We start from the raw sequence: 21,017 nt of genomic DNA, 5'->3' as shown, positions 1-21,017 counted from the left end.
ATCTGTTGTTGGTGTTTCTAGCTGATGAGCTTTGGATCCATGATTGACCATAACTACATAGGAGTCATTCCAAGTCTGTAGCTAAAATCAAACCACTAGAAAGGTCTCGAGATATACCATCGTGTACCATATGTAAGACAATGTCTCTCTTGCGAATCAAGGCATTTGAGGATAATTGGGTCAATAAATGTATCATGTGGGATGTCACTAATGATGACATATGCAAAGGCTTGTTGGATAAAGGACTCATTTTGGTTATAGGACAAATTAGGTAGCTGGATTTGGGGATAAACAAAGGGATATAAGGGAGGGTTGGGAGGGTTGAGACCAATGACCTTCCGCATGAACACTAATTGAGAGAGCTCCAAAAGACTTTGTGGCATGTTGAACATTGGAACACTGATATTCATGGCATCATATTTTTCATTTTGTATCATTGGGAGCTGCTTAGCTTTTGATTTTTTATAGTCTAATGGCACCTTTTGATTTTCACCAAGAGACTTATGCTTGTTATTTCTTTCCCTTTTTGCTTTGTAACTACATGGTGGAGTAGGCTCCCCAAAGTATGCCAATGTGTTCTCTTTAGAAGAAATTGCTTCTTTATGATCTTCAATCATAATTCCTTCAAAATCTATTATGAGAGTGTCATCATCATTGAATTGATCAAAAATTGGTGGTCCGTGTTGGTCCCAATCCAAAGGTTGAGGATAACTTGAGGAGATGTCATCATCAGTGTTGAATGGGCTTTGGTTGAAGGTAGATATATGGGTAATTGATTCAACTGGGTCATTGGGGTTATGCTCAGATGCTAGAGGATTGTTGGTTTCAAGTGGGATATCCTCAGATGCATTTTCATCGTTCGAAACATCCATAGTCTTACATGTAGGTATTGTGGTACTAGGAGGACCTATTCATAATGGTTCAAATCCAAGCCCCAAACTAGGAGGTTGTCCTTCTATAGTGATAGGTTCAATGATTCCTTGTTTTTGAGATCCAAGACCTTTATAGCCATCATAGCCTTGTTTCTGCATGATGGTAAACCCAAGTCCATACTTGCTAGGAGATATCAAAGTGGGTTCTCTTTCTGCTTTTGCTTTCTCAATACATATGGATGTATTCTCATTGATAGAAGTATCATTCTTTGTACTGATGGGAGGAAGTGGTGACTCCCTAATGTGAGAGACTTGAGACATAAAATACTCTCCAGACCCATTGTCTTCAATCTTCATCTTTTCCTTGGCTTTACTGAGCAGTATATCAGCATCCAGTTACTTAGAGGAATTTTTGTATTGTGCTTCATTGTTTATTGGGATTTGGAATGCAGTAGCATCTCTTAGATTAGCACAAAACTGGAAAGGATCTGGATTGCCAGGGATGGTAACTTCCACGTTGTCATAGGAAAACTACAAACATTAATGATATGTAGAAGGAACTGCTTTAATAGCATGAAGCCAAGGGCGTCCTAGTATCATGTTGCAATTCATTTCAATGTCTAGGACATGGAACAATGTGTCTTCAGTAGCTGGACCAACTTTGACAAGTAATGGGATGATGCCCCTAGAGAAGCGTTCACCATCATCATAAGCTTTTATTGTGATTCTTCGAGAGGGATCTACATCATCTTCAGAATAACCCAAATTTTTGACAACCTTAAGAGTATAGATGTTCAGTCCTGCTCCTCCATCTATTAAGACACGTCTGACTTTGGCATTATGGATGAAGACTTTGAGATAAAGGGGATCATTATGGTTAGTTTTTTTCTTAGGAATATCACGGGGTGAAAAATTGATATGTTGTGATGCGGATAGGTTCCCAACCATGGCTTGGAACTGGGTAGCATCCATGTTATCTGGGATTATTTACTCTTTAAGGGCTTACTCCAAGATCTTTTGGTGTTGGGGGGATGCACGCAGGAGGTCCAAAATGGATATTTGCACAGGGGATTTGATGAGTTGTTCAACAAGGCTATAATCAGATGAAGTAGGAGTGGTAGATCTACTCGAAGGTGTAGGCCTAGTAGAAGCAGTAGGTATAGATGGGGCTCCAGGTAGGGTGATCTTGCTACGGTGTGTAGTGACAACACAAAGAGGGTCTTCAGTCTTGAATGTGAATGTGGATATGCAAAAGTCAGACTCATTAAATCAATTGATGGTGTAGTCATAGCCGGTGCATGTTTAATTCACATTACCTTTCGAGTTTGAGTTTGAACTTGAGGGTTTCTCTTTGTCATGATTACCCAAAGGATTTTTTAAAATAGTGTGATCGAAATTGGATGCTAACAGTGATGGATCAATTGTGATGATACCATCATCAATAAGGTCTTGTATTGCATGTTTCAGTTGGAAGCATGATGAAGTTTTGTGTCCTTTGGTGCGATGGTAATCACAATACTTTTTATCATCCCACCAATCAACTTTAGTCAATGGTTCATCTTTGATTAGGGGTAATTACAAGAAGTTATTACTTAGTAACTGTTGTAATGCAGTCTTAAGTGGTATCCCCAATGGTGTGAATTTCTTGTCTTTGGTTCTAGGATGTCTTCGAGGTTTATCTTGTGTGAGGGTCTCAGTTTTCTATTGTGGAGCTGATGTTTGATTAGAGGTTTGTGAATTTTTAGGGTTTACAACTTTCAAAGTCAATTGAGGTTGTGCTGTGCTAATTGTGCGAGCATCCACAATGCCATCATTAGTTACATTCTTGTTTTTGGAGAAAAATTTTGCCTTGTCATTAGACGAGTTGGTGTTTGTGTTTTCTTTGTTTATCTTGAGGATTCCCTTACAGATAAGAGCATCTTCAATACTAGCCCCTTTTTTCATTAGTTTAGAAATGGTGCTTGGAATCTTGATTTTTAGTTCATACATTAAGTCTGGGACTAAGTTTTCAATGCACAGGTTCACTTGTTGTTCTTCAGGAATGTCTAGTGAGCATTGACTAACTAGGCTTCTCCAATGCAGTAAGAATGTGATGAATGATTCTCCTATCTTTTGTTTAGTTGAGCACAAATCAGAAAGTGTCACCTCATTTGTAATGTTAAAGGGAAAGTGGGAGATAAAATTGTCTGCTAGCTCTAACCAAGGTTTGATATTACCAGGAAGTTTGGAGTACCACTCAAGTGCAGGCCCACCTAAAGAACAAGGGAACAATCTCATAAGGTAAGTTGGTTCATCACTGAGTTCAGTACATGAAGCACAAAATTCTCGGATGTGATCAATAGGGTTTCCTTTTCCTCGATATTTTTCAAACCTTGGAGCCTCAAAGTGTTTTGGGAATGGAGGCATATATAGACTTTTATCGAATGGGTTAGGATGTAGGTCCCTTTCCATATATGGAGCCTATTTCTTTTGGACTCCTAATGCCTCAACTTGTTTGGAAAGTTGCTTGAATTATTTTAATAGTTCTTCATTGGGGTTTTGCATGATGGTCTTTCCTTCAAGTCTTTTGTGTCTATGAGTAGACTATTTGCTGTGGCGAGAACTATGTCTACTTGGTTCTGACGTTTCTGTGTCTGATGAGTCTGATGAAGTGTCACTAGGTGGTGGAGGTATGTTGGCACCTTGAAGATAGAAAGGTCCCTATTGTTGGGGAACTTGTTGTGATATTTGATGTGGCACTTGTTGTGGTATTGACTGCGATTGTTGTACCATGTGTTGTTGTTGTGCCATGTGTTGTGGTTATTGTTGGGATACCTCTATTGGTTGTATGTGAGACCATGCGCGTGCTTGTTGTTCTAGAGGTATCTGTTGAGGTTGTTGTGGCACATGTTGTTGTTGTAACAAATATTGCTGGTATGCGATTTGTTGCTCAAGGCATTTTTGGTATTCCAACAATTGCTTGAGTTTCTCTTGTTGTTTAGCAAACATCATTTGTTGTTGTTGGAATTGTTTTTGATAAATTGTGTGTAAGTCAAGTGGGTCCACATGGGATTGTGTGTTAGGAATGTTGGATGTGTGCCCCACTTGTGGTTGTTTTTGTTGCATTTGATGTTGTTGTTGATATGTGGGATGTGTGTCAAGTGGATGTAGACTTGGTTGTGCCTTGGGAGTGTTGAGTCCTTGTACCATTGTAGGTTGTTGTTTTCGTGGGGGTTGACTAAGTCCTTGATAGTTGAATGTCATGTTTGTATTGTTGTTTTCGTACCTTTGTGTTTTAGATGTTCCTGCTTGCGACATCATATTGACTTGACTATGAGATACATTTCTATTGGGAATGGAGGTAATGTCAATAAGAATTTTGCTTTGTGTGTCCATAGGGATGGTTGCACTTGATGTTTCACATGTTTTATTTTTGAGAGGCTCCATAGTGTTCGATGTCATAGCATTGGGTAAAGTTAGGAGCAAAGGTGTACTTTTTTTATTTGTCTCCAAAGAAGGTATGTCTGGCATCCCTAGAGCACGGGTCCCTTTAGGTGCATCTTGTTGTTGCATCATGTGACTAAAATAAAGTCTTAATGTCCTTTTGGGGTGTTTAGGGATTGGTGGTATTTCTTCAAACAAGGGGTTGACATTGATGTGTTCAAATTTACTTTGGAGGATTTCAATTGTTGGTTCTTGATGGGATCTTATAGGTGCCATTATTGCATTTGAAAACTCCAAAGGTTGTTTTCCCTTGTCTAAGTCCAAATTTATCATGGGTTGGATGTTTTCAATTGTTGTGTTGGTTTGATTTTTTGACTTAGGACCTTCCAAGTTTGGGTTAAATTTGACAATTTCTTGAGCTGCCAAACGTTTGAAGTTCTTGCGAATTTTTTTGTCTTGACAGGCCCTAGCCATTTCTTCATCAGTGATGCCATAATCAGTGTCAGAGTAATCACTTAGGTGTACAATACCTTGTTGTATGTTTGATCTGTTAGGTTGGTTGAATTCAAATGAATGTGATTGTTCATCTTTAGGTGAGGTTGGTACACTTCCTTCTCCTGGTGGAATTGGCACGAATATAGGTTCAAAATTAGGACTCCATTGAACCATCCCATGTGTGGGGGAATTTTTTGGAGGAAATCTCATGATAGGTGCATTGTTCAAGGTTTGTTGTACCATAGCTTTATTATGAGGATCTTGCGGATACATATTCAAAGGGTCTGATAGTAATGGTGGTGATGCCTCAATTTGGTCTTCGTCAAAGGTTTGTTGGATTTTCTTGCTCTTTATTTGTCTTGGATGAGGTTTTGGTTGTGCTTGTGCCTTAGAAAACAAAGGTTGATAGAGTTCCTCTGGTCTCTGAGCTACTTGTCTCCTAGTAAGTGTTGGCATGATACCTAAGAGTGCAAATGCAATGGAATTTTTTGAGTGTTTTGGGTGATTTAGATTGGTGGGTATGAAAGATATGAGTTTTTATTTTGGATTTTTAAGTGTTTAAGAATGTTATAAAATGTGAGGAAATGCTAAATGAATTATGGTTTTGATGTGCAAAGTGCAAATGTCCTAGGGATGTTTTGCAAATGCAAATGCAAGGTGATGTTTTGAAGTTTGACTAGAGGGGATGAAAATGACTCTAAGGTATGCAAAATGACAATTAGGGTTATGTTTTGGACTTTCTAGGGATGCTAAAGGTTGGTGTGTGCAAGGTAGATTATGCAAAGGATGGTGTTCTAGGGTTCATAATGACGTTTGGGACATGCAAAATGAGGGTAAATGCTCAAGAAGGTAATTTGGTTCATGGACAATTTGATAGGGTTTGGTAGTGAAAATGATGCTAAGGATTTTGATCAATGCAATATGAAGGGGATATACCACTAGGGTAGGTCAAAATGAAATTTGGGGATGCTAGGGATATGATTATGCTATGACAAGGGTATATGGAAATTTTTGAACTTAGGTAATACCTTTTGAAAGTATTTTGCCTAGGAGTTTAACCTTGTGATAAAGGACTTTGGATCTTGACCAAAAATTGATAAAAGATGAAAAGATCAAATTGATAAAAGATGACAAGGTCAAATATATCAAGACATAGACAAATTTTGACCCAAGAAAATGATAAGAAAATATAAAAAGACTAGTCAAGATCCATTATCCGTCAACACTAGGAGATACTCTAAGACTCATACTTTGTTTAGATTTTTGACTAAATTCAAAGGTTTTGGGGGTTCAAAATGAAATTTTGAGGACTTGAAATGATGGTGATGCTGAGAAAATATGTGATATAGATAATTCCTATGATGAAAAAGGGGATTTTGGGTGCAGGATACGGTTTTGGGTCAAGTGCAGAATGGGTAGGTCTAGAGACTCCTAGATGCAATTTTGGGGTCCTAAAGTGCAGTTCAGAGGCCCAAAATGGTCATGTAGGTACCAAAGTGTGACCTAACAGTACCAAGTGCATCCTAATAGTACCAAATACATCATTGACACACTTGGAGCTAGTTTGGGCGCAGTTGGCAGTTTCTAGGCACAGTTGGTAAGCTAGAAAGAATGTTTGCTGATTCTGAAGGGTATGGTTACCAAACTGACATGCCAGGAAGCTAAGATGCTGGGGTTGATGTTAGGATGGGTTGGGAGATGAAAAATTAAGGTTATGATGTATAGAATTATTTCTTAAGTGAAGGTTATGATGATTAGGTGTTGTAGAATGCAGATCTAGGCAAGCTAGTGCAAGGGGAGCTAACCAGGTACCTAAGGACACTGCTGAAGCCCCAAAATGTTATCTGGAACCCAAAAATAGATCTCAAGACCACCAAGTGTGCCTAGAAAGTTCAAAATACATCAATGACATAGTTGGGGTGCAGTTGGGCGTAGTTGGTAAGCTAGGCTGAAACTGAGGCAATTTTGGAAGCTATGGTTTCAGGATTGATGTCACGGAGAGGTAAATGGTAGAGGACAGTGTTAGGGCTAGTATTGATGCTCAAAATGATGATTAGGACACTTATAATGATGGATAAAGTGGTCAATATGATGAATAGGTATGCAAAGATGCAAGGTGGTGAATGCAAAGTGTTGATTCTAAGATGGGAATGCAAAAAACTAAGGAAAGTAAAACTGAACCTAAATGGATGCAATATGAAAAGTAATAGATACTAAATGAGGACTAAAAGGTGCAATATTAAGTCTATATGATGCAAGAATGAAGCCTATACTAGGGTGAATGCAAGTGAAATCTATGCAAATATGAGATCTGCGTTTTGCCAAGCACATTTAAGAGCACAAGTCGCCATGTTTTCCAAGGTTCGAGTGTGTTGAATCAATGTTTGCAAAGTTTGATAAGGTTGAAATGTTTTGGCAATGTGTGAGGTTTTGACAAGTTCAAATGATATCCAAGGTGTAAATTTAAAAGTTTGGCTCTTATCTTGATTATGTTTTACACACACACAAGACACATTAAGACAAGAATAGCTGTTGTAAAAAGTTAACAAACACACCACAACCTAGGCTTGTAGGATTGTATCCACTGAATTCCTACTTGAACCGAAGTTCAACCGCACTTATCCAGAGCAGAAAACCTAGGATCTTGGCAACACAGGCTCCCCCTTATAGCGCACTCACTTCTCGAGGCTACCAAGATCCACTTCCCAAGGGGCATGACTTCCCTAGGGACTATTGCCTCTACTAAGGACCATGAGAATGTAGGATGTCCTCACAGGCATGGGTGACCCCTTCAGCCAGTGGATAGAAAGGATTTTGGCCACTAAAACATGGTTTTTAGTAAGGGCATTCCGTTCAGAAAGTTAATGATAAACTTCTGCAGAAGGTCTCCCAGCCCTGAGAACCGGGGTTTGATGCACCACAAGGGTACTGGAGGAGAGCTATCATGCAGCAATACAGCCGACACAGCTTTCACTGTAATTGAGTTTTATATAGCAGCTGGAACGTTGACCTAGCTTTGGCCCATTAACACTTTGAGGTCATCCCCTGGCATATCCAATATCGAGTATCTCAAGGCAAGCCTCCTATAGAAGTTACATGGATTTCTCTTACACCCAAGATCCACGAATGGTGAGGGGAGAGGATACGTTGAATGCAACTCCTAGGGATCTAACACCGTAGACACGCCAGGCAGAAAAGAAAAAGGTTCTTTTTAAGCACCAAATGAAATGTTATCTAGTCTAGGAAATCCACACACATAGTTTTGAAAGACACACAAAGTTTTCGACAACATCCTGCAAACAAAGCATTAGTAGTTTATGATCATGTCTTTATCCTACGATTGCCACATGCTACAAATAGACCATTAGTAACACAAAATCACCTAATCTATGTCCTAGAGAATGATAGGAGCTTGAAATGCAGATTTTGATTGGTGCATGTGCTTACTATGAACATAGGTGTGCTCCGACAGTGCAAATCTAGGTGTGAAAAGGAAGAGTAGATAGTTGTTATACCCTTCCAAGTGAGCTCCTTCCTTGCACCTACAAGCACAAAACAAGAAAACCCAAGTTAGCTATGCATGATTCACGTCGGGTTCACCAAATGTAGGACCAGAAAAATGGGTTAAAATGCATAACATACTATGAGCAAATCACAAAACTCAATAATCATATATTATCACCCACTAGTCTACCATGCAAGCCAACCTAATAGAGAAAGCAATAGAAACCCCCTTTTTTGTTAGTAGCTCCCATGTTCTTCTTTCTTCTCCAAGTGATTGTAGCTCCAAAGTTGCCTATAGTGCACACAAAATTGAAGCAAAAGCCTATGATAGTGATAATGCCATGAGAATACTTGAAGTGTGATTTTATTGTGAGAGAGAAAATTCAAAATGCAAATTAGTAGAGACTCAAAAACTCAAAGATTCAAGGACTCAAGACTTAAGCATTCTAGATTCTAAGGACCCAAAATGAGAGAAAGAGTGTTCATTTTATAATCAACACTCAAAGTGAGGGCATTGGATTTTTCATCCACAAACATGCGATGTGGCAAGAGATTCCTATGACGCATATGACAAAATATGCCAAAAGTAAGATTCTATGACACATGAGAGTCAAATTTGGAAGAGAATCTATGACGCGTCATAAGATTCCTCAACCCACTTAAAGCCAAGAATCTATGACGAATAAGCCAAATAGAGACATGCGTAAGAGGTAATAATAATTCCTATGACACATATGATAGAATATGCCAAAAGTAAGATTCTATGACACACGAGAGTCAAATTTGGAAGAGAATCTATGATGCATCATAAGATTCCTCAACCCACTTAAAGCCAAGAATCTATGACGAAGAAGTCAAATAGGGACATGTGTAAGAGGTAATAATATTTGATTATGACAAATCTCAGCCAAGTGTCAAAGAAGAATCCATGAGGTGTCACATCCAAGTGTCATGATGATGAAATATTTTATGGAATATTTGAATTAAAAATCCTTTTATTCCACAAAATAATAATTAGTAGAAAATGGAATTAATGATGGAAAATAGAACTTAGGAAATTGTAAATTTCCATGGTTTGTAGCTAATGAATCAATTAATTAATAAAATTAATTAATTGAGGATGATAATTAGGAAGAATAATTAGTGAGAATAATAGAATTAAATTATGGGTTATTTAATCCTATAGAGAAAATTAGTAGATGATTGGCCAAATTGATTAAATGAATGTGACCGTATCCTTTGATGAAAATGTAATGATGATGGATATCGAATAAGATGATCAAAAGGTAGACCAAAACCATTGTCAAATTAGTTGATAGATCGAAATTGATAACATGCCAAGGACACATGACACGAATAAATTGATATGTAACATTTAACCGACATTGTAAATGCTATAGGATTGAAATTGATTGATAAGGTTCAATCATAATAACACTGACAAACATTGTCAATATTATTAAAATGGTTGATGATTCCATGATCTGACATTGAAAGCCTCAACAAAATCAAAGATTGAATGTCATGAATGATATTTTGACCTAGCACTAAGAGCCATGACAGTACTAAGGTCAAATTGATAAGATTGATAAGTTGATAGGTTTCCAAGGCACTGAAAGCCACAACAATGCCTAGGAGCAGATAAATGATGATTGATTTGAGATGTTTGATATGTTTCGGGTTGATTAGGACTGATTTTAAGTTGATTTGATATGATTTTGAGCTGATATGAAATTGATGTGAAAGGGGATACAAATGATGAAATATGGTCAATTTGGCCAAAAGATCGAAGTAAGTAGAATGAGAAAATGGGACAAATTAGTATGAAGAAGTGATGAATTCATAGATGCGAACCATTTTTGAGCATCTACAATAAGACATAGTGATCTTAATTTTTTAATAGATTCTTATGTTTATTCTTATGTTGTAAATCCAAAATTCTTCTAAAAGACTTTGGATTTGTGGATGAATAAGGCTAATATGATTGGTTCATATTCATAGATGAATGAATATTTGTCAAGGATGAGTGTCTTTTTTTATCCTAAGGTATGATAGGGGAGCTAAGTGATGATCTAGGAGTGGAAATAAGAGATGAAGGAGCATAAGGTCACAATATAGATGGAAGGTTTGAAGGCTTTATCTTAGATGAATAAGGACCAAGGATAGAATCAAGAGATGAAAATTGATAGTGAGGAGGGATATCAACATCTTTAGAGTGAGCAATATGACCAATGCCATTAATAGAATCATGAGTAGCTTTGATATGACAAACACCTTTGGCATGAGAATTTGAAGCTTAAGCATAGTTTTGAAGTGAATATGGAAAAGTAGAACAAGAAGGTGAGGGGATACTTTTATCTTGATAAGTTTCTTTTGATAACATAGGCATAGTGAGTTTTTCTCAATCTTCAATTAGCTCAATGAAAGTAGTCAAAGTGATGTCTTCATCAAACGTAGGAGGTGGATAAGACATATAATATGGAAAGGTGTCATCTTGAAGGAGATGAAAGGGTGCTTGATCTTTATCTTTCTTGAAATTTGTATCTTTAGCCTTTTAAGAGTCCTCTTGACATGGAGCCACTTCTAAGGAAAAGAGATAATGTGAGGTTTGCATGGTAAGATATTAAAGAGGTAAGGAAGGACTATATAAAGTGGGAATAGTATGCATAGCATCACATGAAAGTTGAAGATCTTTAGCTATAGTATCATGGAAAAGATTTGTAGCCAAGTGAAGGTTAGCTTGAGTTTCTATTAGAGGCAACCCTTGAGGGTATGCATAGTTAGTGGGGAAAGTATTAGGTTTTTTTTTAATGGAGGTATGTTGAAAATATTTGAAGTTTTTGGAGATGCATGAGTGTTTGAAGAAGTTGAGGTGTCAAAAAGACCACTAGTAGATGTAGATTAATCGATATGATCTTTCTCAAGCAAAAAATCCTCATCCCATGAGTCACTTGGGATTCCAAAATAAATTATCCCATCATCAATAAGGTCTTGAACTTTATGTTCTAACTCTATATAGCCTAAAGTATCATGTTGATGAAGGGTGCTCCCCTTAATACCATAAAACATAACAGAAAATAAAGAAACAATAGCAAATGTGAGAACAAAATATAGACTTCTTATTTGCACTGCAAATGTGAAATTATAGAATTCACAAGTACAATATGCTAACCCACATAGGTACCTTCATTACAATAATATAAAGAAAAGTTGTGAACTATCATCCAAGCTATCCTAGAGAATGTTTGGGCCTTTCTTAAATAGGTAATTTTATGCCACTCGGGAAGGTTCTAGACAATGAAACTTAATACCTAGGTCTGACAGACCCTAACAATACATATAGAGTCAACCAAATACATCTTTGACATTTATTTTAGGAATTTTAGGTAGCTTGACTTTAGAAGACCATAACTCTCAAATTGTTTCTTTGACCGGATATTATAACCACTTTTCAAAAATGCCAACTCCTAGTCTACAGATTTGAAATTGCACAGACACCCTTCCATTGTGTTTTTAGACCTCATCCAAGCAATCTAAGGCCTCCAATGGTGAGCTGAAGATTTTTTTACAAATTTTTCCACCAAAAATCCATAATAACTTCTCTGATACTTATGCTTAAGCAATGAAAATTTTATGGTAGGCTTAAAACTCTAAAATGAACCTTCTTGTAGAAAATGAGAACATTCCAAGCTCATATGACAAAATTACTAAAAATAACAAGTTGTCATAAATAGTAACCACCCTATCTACTAGTCCTTATTAAAATAGAAAAGACTAAAAATAAAATATTTTTGGGTGATGCAAGATTGCTCTTAGACCTAGGATGCTCCTACATTAGACACCCGGGGTAATTTGAGAAGTGACCCCGTCATGTCCTAGATGTTCAGAGGAAAACCAAGATAGTTAACCTCCTCCTTTGCTATTCATGATGAATCCTCAACTAGCCTCCCTTTCCATTTGACTAGATATTTCTCCTAAGTTTTATTCTTGATACTTTTTCCAACACAACTGGATCTAGTATCTCCTCAATCTCCTTTGTAGCCGAACTAGCTACTAGAATACTCCATTATGCTTCTGCAACTTCATCTTCATCACCATCTTCATAATACTTTGTCAAATTTGAAATGTTAAATACTAGTTAAATATTCAATTCAATAGAAAACTCCACTTTATACACATTTCTAGAATCATGCCTTTTAACTATCTTTCACGGTCCAAACTTTTTCATCTTCAGCTTATTATATGTACCCACTGGAAAATACTCTTTTCTTAAATGAACCATGACTTTATCTCCAATCTAAAATTGCTTATACCTTTTTTCACATTTTCCTTAGCCTTATACTATGTATTCATCTTTATGACATGCTTCCTTATCTATCCAAGAAAAAAATCCACGCTGACATCCTCCCACGAGTTCTTTGGTATAGGTAATGGATGATACAATCCCATATTTTGCTTCACTCCTTTTGTCATCTAACATACTCTGCAACTCTGTACAAACTTCTTCACATCTTGCTACAACTATGGCCAATAATAATTTTTAGCAACCAAAGCTATGGTTTTATCTCTATTGAAATGTCTAAACAATCCTCCACTATGCTTCTTCTTGATGAGATTCTCCCTCATTGAAGTTCTTGAAATGCACAACTAGCTTTCTTTAAACAACATACTATCCTAGATCATGAAATCCAACCACTTTTTCCTATCAAGTGTAATAGATTCTATACAAGCCTTCCAAACTTCACCAAAATTAGGATCATCTGGATACAAAGTACTAAGTTCCTTGAACCCAACCACCTCTATCTACATTGCTATCAATAAAAGTTGTCTTCTACTAAGAGCATCTACAACTCTATTAGACTTCTCACTCCTATGTTTCAAAAAAAATGTATAAATCTGAAAAAACTCAATCCACTTCAAATGCCTTTGGTTCAATTTTCCTCGACTATTCAAATATTGAAAAGCTTGATGATTAGTATACAAAAAAAAATCCTTAGGAAGAAGATAATGTCTCCATTTCTTCAATGCTTAAACTATAGCATAAAATTCCTAATCATAAACATAATATTTTCTTTTTGTATCATTTAATTTCTCACTGAAATAAGCAACAGGTCTACCTTCTTGGCTCAAAATAGCTCCAATTGCAGTTTTGGTAGCATTATAGTCTACTTGAAACACCTTGTTAAAATCAGTAAGTGCTAAAATAGGCTACTCAGTAACTTTCTATTTCAATAGACTAAAACTGTTATCTACTCTTATAGTCCACTTAAATTCTTTCTTATCCCCTCTCATTGTTTTAGTTAGGGGTCCATAGATACTACTAAAACCTCTTATGAACTTTCTATAAAAACTAGCCAACCCATGAAAATATCTTACCTCTATCATGCTCCTTGGAGTAGTTCATTCAAGGATAAACTTCACTTTCTCTAGGTCCATTTTTAAACCTTCTACTAAGACTAAAAATCCCAGGTACACCAACTCCTTTTTTTAAAAACTACATTTCTTTAGGTTTATCAACAACTTTTCTTCCCTCAACTTATCAAACACCTTGAAAATATGAATAAAATGCTCCTCCAATGTCTTACTAAAGATTAATATATCATCTAGGTAAATAATGACAAATTACCCAAAAAATCCTTCAATACCTCATTCATGAGCCTCATGAAAATGCTTGGTGCATTGGTTAGCCGAAAAGGCATGACTAACCACTCTTATAGTCCTTCTTTTGTCTTGAAAGAAGTCTTCCACTCATCACATTCTCTGATATGAATCTGATGGTACCCACTCTTTAGATCTATCTTTGTGAAATACTTAGCCCCACTCAACCAGTCCATAATATCATCCATACTTGGCAATGGAAATTTATATTTGATTGTGATCTTGTTGATAGCATGAGAATCTGTGCACATCCTCCATTCTCCATTCTTCTTTGGTGCTAATACAACTAGTACTACACATGGACTCAGACTCTCTCGAATCAACCCCTTCTAGAAAAACTCATGAACATTTCTATTCAACTATTCTCTTTCTATTGGTGTCATTCTATATGTTTCCTTGTTTGGAAAATTGGCTCTTGGAACTAAATCCATATAGTGTCTGATCTTCCTCATTGTGGGCAATTCATTAGGTACATTATTCGATACTATATCATAAAACTCTCCCAACATATCTGTAAACTCTATAGGTACCTCTTGTATTTCTTCTTTACTATCTTTTGGAATTATAGCAAAATGCACATGCTCACACTTCATACCTTTGAGAAACTCTTTTCCATCAACAAAACATATTCTGGATGCACTACATATCTTTTCTTCTTTCTCCTCCAATGGCTTCAACTTATGTTTCACTCCATCCTTGGTCAGAGTGTAGGTATTTGTTCGCCCATCATGTACAACATGTCTATCAAACTACCATGGCCTACCCAACAACATATGACATATTTCCATATGTATGATATCGCATAGTACCTCATCCTGGTAGCTTCCAATCTTGAACTTCATAGAGCACTTCTCATTGACCATGACCTTGTGGTCATCTTGCACATAAGCAATAAGATATGGATGGGGGTGTTTCTACCTCTTCAGCTACAACTTGGTGACCATCGTCTCTGACACCAGATTGTCAGTACTTCCACCACCAATAATCACATCACAACACTTATCTTCACATCTACACCTTGTGCAAAAAAAATTCCTTATTTGATTAGTTTCATTCTCACCACTCAGGAGGACTCTTCTATTAACTAGGACTTCTCCTCTTTTAGTATCTTTAGAATGTGAGGATCTGGCATCTTCATAAACTTTGGCCTATCCTTTTGTTCTTTGATCTGTCCTTGCTTGGCACTGGGTAAATTTAAATGCTCTATGCCCTTCTTCTCTAAAATGAAAACATTTCCCATAGAAGCCTCCTCTTCCAAATCCTTTTCCTCTTCCTCTTCCTCTCTCATCTCTATTGTTCTGATCATGGAAAAGATTGGAATTGTTTCCCCTCTAGTTTTGACTACTACTTCCAACCTCATCCTTATTCTTTTGATCATCATTATGACTTGCATAAGATCATCCACCAGATCTTCCATCACCACCTCTTCTTCTATTCTTGTTGTCAAAATTCTTGCTCATTTTTGTTGAGACTCAAATCACCTTCCCGATTTGAGCACCATTCAAAAGCTTTTGAACCCTTTTAAGCGTCTTTCAATGCAAGTGTACCCTATTGTCCATTTGAGGCCTAAGATGTGTTTAATCTTTCTAACACCTTGTATTCAATGTATCTACATGTTTCATCATGATAAAGTTCCATTCTGAGCCTTTTCATGAAGTCCATTTTTGAGCAATGTTCAAATTTGCATTTTTGCCCAAGTGTCAAACAACAATAGAAGGTCATGTTTGCATCTAAATATATCACACCTAGTAATGTTTCATGACTCACTTCTTTGGGATTGTTTAGTGTCCAAAACAAAGAGCCTATGTTTCATATTTTGAGTCATTTCAAATCTATTTGACTAGGTTTTGAATCCCTCAAAGTTGGTCATTTATTGTTGTTATGCTGATGCAAATTGTTTAGAATTCTGGGAGGTCCTGTTTGACTTGTTATAATTTTGACCCAGTTGACCAAAATGAGAAATTTCCTTTTGTGGTGCATTTTAGAGGTTAGAGACTTACTACATTTCAATTTTGAACTTATGATAAATCTGTTTGATTAGTTTTCAAACGTGATTTTGAATGTAGTTTGTAACTTTTTACTGGTGTCAGTAAAGGCAAAGTTGTCAAAACCCATGTTCATGATGTCAGAACCTGAAATCCATAGTAGGTGAGATCAAATGGATTATACCATTATTCTCTACTTTGAAAATACTTTAAGTGTGCCAATTTTTAAATCTTGACAAATCCGTTTGCACACTTTCCTAGATCCATTCCATTTGAGAAAAATGCTTTTCAGCAATTGTTCCTAGCTCCACAAATTTGAGTAGCCTACTTTCACCACTTTCCATTTGCACCTTGTTATTCATGATGAGCCATAATCCTAGATTTATATTTTCCTCATGAAAATGAACTAATATCCTAGTTCCTACTTGCCCAAGTGTTAGTTTACTCAATTTTCAAAGTGAAATCCAAACGCAATTTATTGTTTTCTAAAATGTTTTATTGCACGCAGTTCTGAGAGGGCCACTTCAATAGTCAATATCTTTTGACTAAGAATTTGTCACAAGATGAGATTCAACAGGGTAAGAGTATGTAGAACAAAGAATTAGTAGGTTTGGTTTTAGAGCCTAGTTATCTGTTTGGAATGGTTTTTAAAGCCAACTAACAGGCCCTGTTAGTAGAAAATCATAGTTTGTAGATAGGATGTGATGTTTTTTAATGGATGGTTCAGTGGTCAAATTTGTTTCGAATCAGTATTTGGAAATCAATGGACCAATTTGAAAGCTTAGGTGTTTGAGTTTGAATTTTTTTTTAGCCAGACCTGCTTCGGGGTCCCAACTAATCTACATCAGAATGATTAGAATTGCAAGTTTTGAAGGTTTTCAAAGTATTATAATTGGTTATAATCATATAATTAATTTGAAGTGTATATGAATTTTAAGTTCAACCTTTTATTGGCATGAAGGAGAAAAACTTATGAAAGAAGAGGAAACTTTAATAACACTTGCAAATTCTTAAATTGAAGAATTTAGATTGAAGTGGTGGATGGATGGTTTGGCATTGCTAGAGAGATTTTATTATTGATTCCATTGATAATATTCCATCTAAAGAACTCTTTTCATAAAGAATGATGAGGATAGGAAGAAGGCAATGGATCCTAGGAGTGTAGTATTTGCAGAAGCCCTCCCTCGCATGCAATTATATTTTTGCTTGGTCTTGCATATTCAATGGAAACACTTGTCATTCTACCTTCTATAGTTCTCTATTTTGGATTTGGATATTTCATCCTCCGATATTAGGTTATCAATGTTTACAAACAAAAGTATCAAAGTGCAAGGCAGCCCATGTGGACTACTTAGAAGAAATTCCATAGTCTTTAGGGAGTATAAGTCAGTTTGATTGGTTGGACCTATCAAACAACATATTAGTATTCAAAATTCCAACAAGAGTAGGAAGAAGCCACTCCACATTGAAATTAATGGGTGTAGTAAGTGTTGTTTTTCATTTTATAATTTGTTGTCTAGTTTTGGGAGTTCTCTAGAAAAGGAACTTGCAGAGTAGAGCAGGATTTAAACAAACAATTTGTGAACTACTTGAAAAGGTGGAGCACCCACAAATCTCACATGAAGAGCTTCTTGCAACAACAAATAGATTTCACATCTCCAATTTAATTGCAACAAACAACTTTGGATTAGTGTACACATAATTTTTGAGTGATGGTACCCATGTTGCCTTGAAGGTTCTCAATTTAATGCATGAGCAGTCAAAAAAGATTTTTAGAGTAGAATGTGGAAGCATCTACTTTGTATCAGAGAAAACCATGTCAAAGGGGACAAAATCATAACTATAGTCCATGAAATCCAAAGAGGAGCCACAAGTTGCAAAACATATGTGTGGAATAGGGGAGGCATCTTTTGAGTAGAATGGATGTAGAATGAAGGTGAGATGTCTATGAAGTTGCAAAGAAAAACATAACAAGAATAGGGGTCCCTGACATTCAAAAGGAAGAAGAGAGGAAACAAAAAAGCAAGAAAAGAATGAAGGTGCATAAAATGGAGATGCCAACAATAGCCAAAGTCTATGCCATCAAAGCAATGTTTGAAGGGAGAGCACATGGTGGCAAGCTTGAATGGAAGAGGCTCCATGGTGGTTGAGAGGGAGTAGAATAGACACTCGTTGTGGCTTAAAAAGAAAGAGATGAAATGGGCTCAATGGGCATATGTGATTTGGAAGCTTATCCACTACAATCCATTGACCATTCTTGTGCTATCATGTCTTCCTTTCAAGCTGAGCCAATGGCAGAGGATGAGAGCAATTATAATTTTTGTTGTGGGAGATAGTAGGGACTAACACACTTATCCTACTGATCTATTTGACTACTTTAATAACAAGTCAATCATATAGAAGGAATATAAATATAATGGACTTACGTAATAAAGAGATGAGCACGTGAGAATAATTAGAGTCATATCTTTGTCCATTTAGCTTTTCCTGGGCTGTTAAGTCTCTACTTTTTTAATGGATGCCAACTGGGTCTTTAGTCTTACCATTTACTAAAGGAAGGGGTGATTTCATAGATTAGCATGTCTGAAAGGTTAAGTGATAAACCCTTGTAGATGTATGTATTCAGGGACCGTCATTAGGACTATCAATTATAGGCAAGGCACAACAATGTAAATAGATTGAACAAGGTTGAAGATGCTAATAGTTGATAGTAGAAGGAAAGAAACTACTGGAAGGAAAGTAGGGCATTGGGAGATTTTATCCCACATTTCCCACACTTAGAAAGTTTCAATGTTTAAATACTCCCACAATTACCATTCATGTTGCCTATGAGACAAGGGCTTCTGGAAGCTGTGGCCTATGTGGTGGAGCCTATGGATAGCCAGCTGGACACAAAGTCAGACAAAATTTTGACCAAGTACACCCTGCTAGAAAAGTGTCAAAAAATGGTTGGATTCTAGTGGTTTCCATGTCACCATCAAAAAATGGGAGGTTCCACTGACAAGCAACATGATGACCTCCCAAAAAGTTGAGAAATCTAGCAAGAGGTTGTAGAGGCTGTGGGACCCACCCAAGTATAGCTGGCCAACCTGAAGGCAATAAGTGGCATCATTTAAGTGGCAGAGGGAGGTATAAGGGTATGTTTTAAAATAAATAAAATCTTTTTCTAGTTTGAGTGTTCATCTTTCAACATTGAAAAATCAATTTAAAATAATGACTTTTCTATAGTTCAAACTATAGAGATTTTAAAAATTTTCAAATCCATTCTTTTAAATTTCTCTTCATAGTCTTGGGCTAATTTTCAAATGGCTACCAAAGGAAGAATTTTTTGCCCAAAATATGGACTCCAATATACCAACAGAATTGGGAAGAGATGAGCTATCCAAATTTGGAGTTGGTTTCTAATAGGTAATCACTAGTGCATGCTACATGGGGTTTTGTGTTTTTAATGGGATGCTTAGTTATAGGAAATGATTTCATCAGTGCAATTACATAATTTAGTTGGGATACATTTGATTTTCTTGGTTGGCTTAGTTTGTTTAAAATTTGATGCATAATGATGTATTTTACCTCTAGTATTTCATAATTTGCTTGCTTTTTGATGGAGCTTCTCAGAGATTTTTGTCTTTTGCAATCAATTATGATTTCCATCAAATGCTGAAGATATTTTTAACTTTAGAGGCAAAATGATTGAGGATTCGATGTGCAGTTGTAAAGAGAGAGTAGAAAGATGTTCTACATCTATAGATGGAAATTTTCCAAGTGGACACATATCAGACATAGAATAGATCTGGGAATTCATCCTCATTTATATCTTTCTTTCTCTCATTCATTGTAGGGGTTCCAATTTTTTAGAAGTTTCTCAGTACTATGATACCAAGTTGATAGTTTTCTCTATGATACTAGTAGGGTTCTAGTTTCTACTGTGAAACTAGGTTGTTGTTGGTTTTTCTTCCTATCTAATTGAGTAGAGCTCTAGCAATGAAGGCCACACATCTAATCTTGTGCATATTTTCATTTCATTTCATGTATTTTTTCCCTGAGATAATGGAAATTGATGATAGATCATGTGACATATCTGGAGTTTCATTTAGTGTTACCAGTTTATGTATTCCATTTTTCCAAGGATGAATACAAAAGGGGATTTACAAAGAATTATCTGTGTTATCTCATTTTGTCTCCTAATTCTTCATATGCTATTAACTTTTTGATTGAATGGATAAGGATTATTTAATTTAAGATAGCTTAGATGAGTTGTGTATTAGATTTTTTGTTGTTTTTATTTCAAGGATTTAAGTAAATGCTTCAATGATTTGATAGGCTTCTGGGTGTATGAAGGGGATGCTAGTCAGAATGGAGTTTGGGGATTTCAGTTGACAAACTTAATTGTAAGCCAATCAAGTTAAGTCATCCTGCTTGTAGTGACTCTATGTCCCAATAGATAAGACATTGATCACTAAATCATATGCAAGCTGAGATGAAGGTCATTTGCACAAATCATTTTAATCAAATAAATTCAGTTTTCATGTTTTGTAGTGGGCTGAAAGGAATTAACCCTTACTTAGCTTATGGATTCATAGGTTATGATTTGTAGCTATCTCATTCCTATGTTATTGCATAAGTATCAGAAGACAAAAGGGTTTCATCTACTATTATTAGGTTTAGATTATATGTTTAATTGCACTAGTACCATATATTAGAACCTCAAGGTTAACCTACCTAGGTTTTCCAGAGCCTTAAGTGAAGAAGGAGTTATGCCTTATAGTTGGGCCAAGATTGCAATCAAGTGCATCCATCATAAGAATTTGCTAGCCTTAGATGTATTGGTCTAGCTTCTTGGTTAATTTTAAAACTTTTAAATTAGGAGCCAAAAAAATGGCCACTCTATTGGGGACATTAAATGGAAAATAAACCTTGTTAAAAGGACAAGAATCTCTAGTGTTAATTGAATATTTTAGTTTTGTTTTTCAATATGGTTTTTCCCATCCGAGTCACCAACATAATGGTGACTTTTCTGGGGAATTGCATTCAATCTATATGATATAAAAACCTTAAGAATTTGAAAGGATTCAATATAGCA

The sequence above is a fragment of the Cupressus sempervirens genome, chromosome 5 (genome assembly GCF_028749045.1).
Source record: "Cupressus sempervirens isolate cs-2001-9-10 chromosome 5, ASM2874904v1, whole genome shotgun sequence".
NCBI classification, from domain to species: domain Eukaryota; kingdom Viridiplantae; phylum Streptophyta; class Pinopsida; order Cupressales; family Cupressaceae; genus Cupressus; species Cupressus sempervirens.
This window is presented reverse-complemented; position numbering follows the sequence as displayed.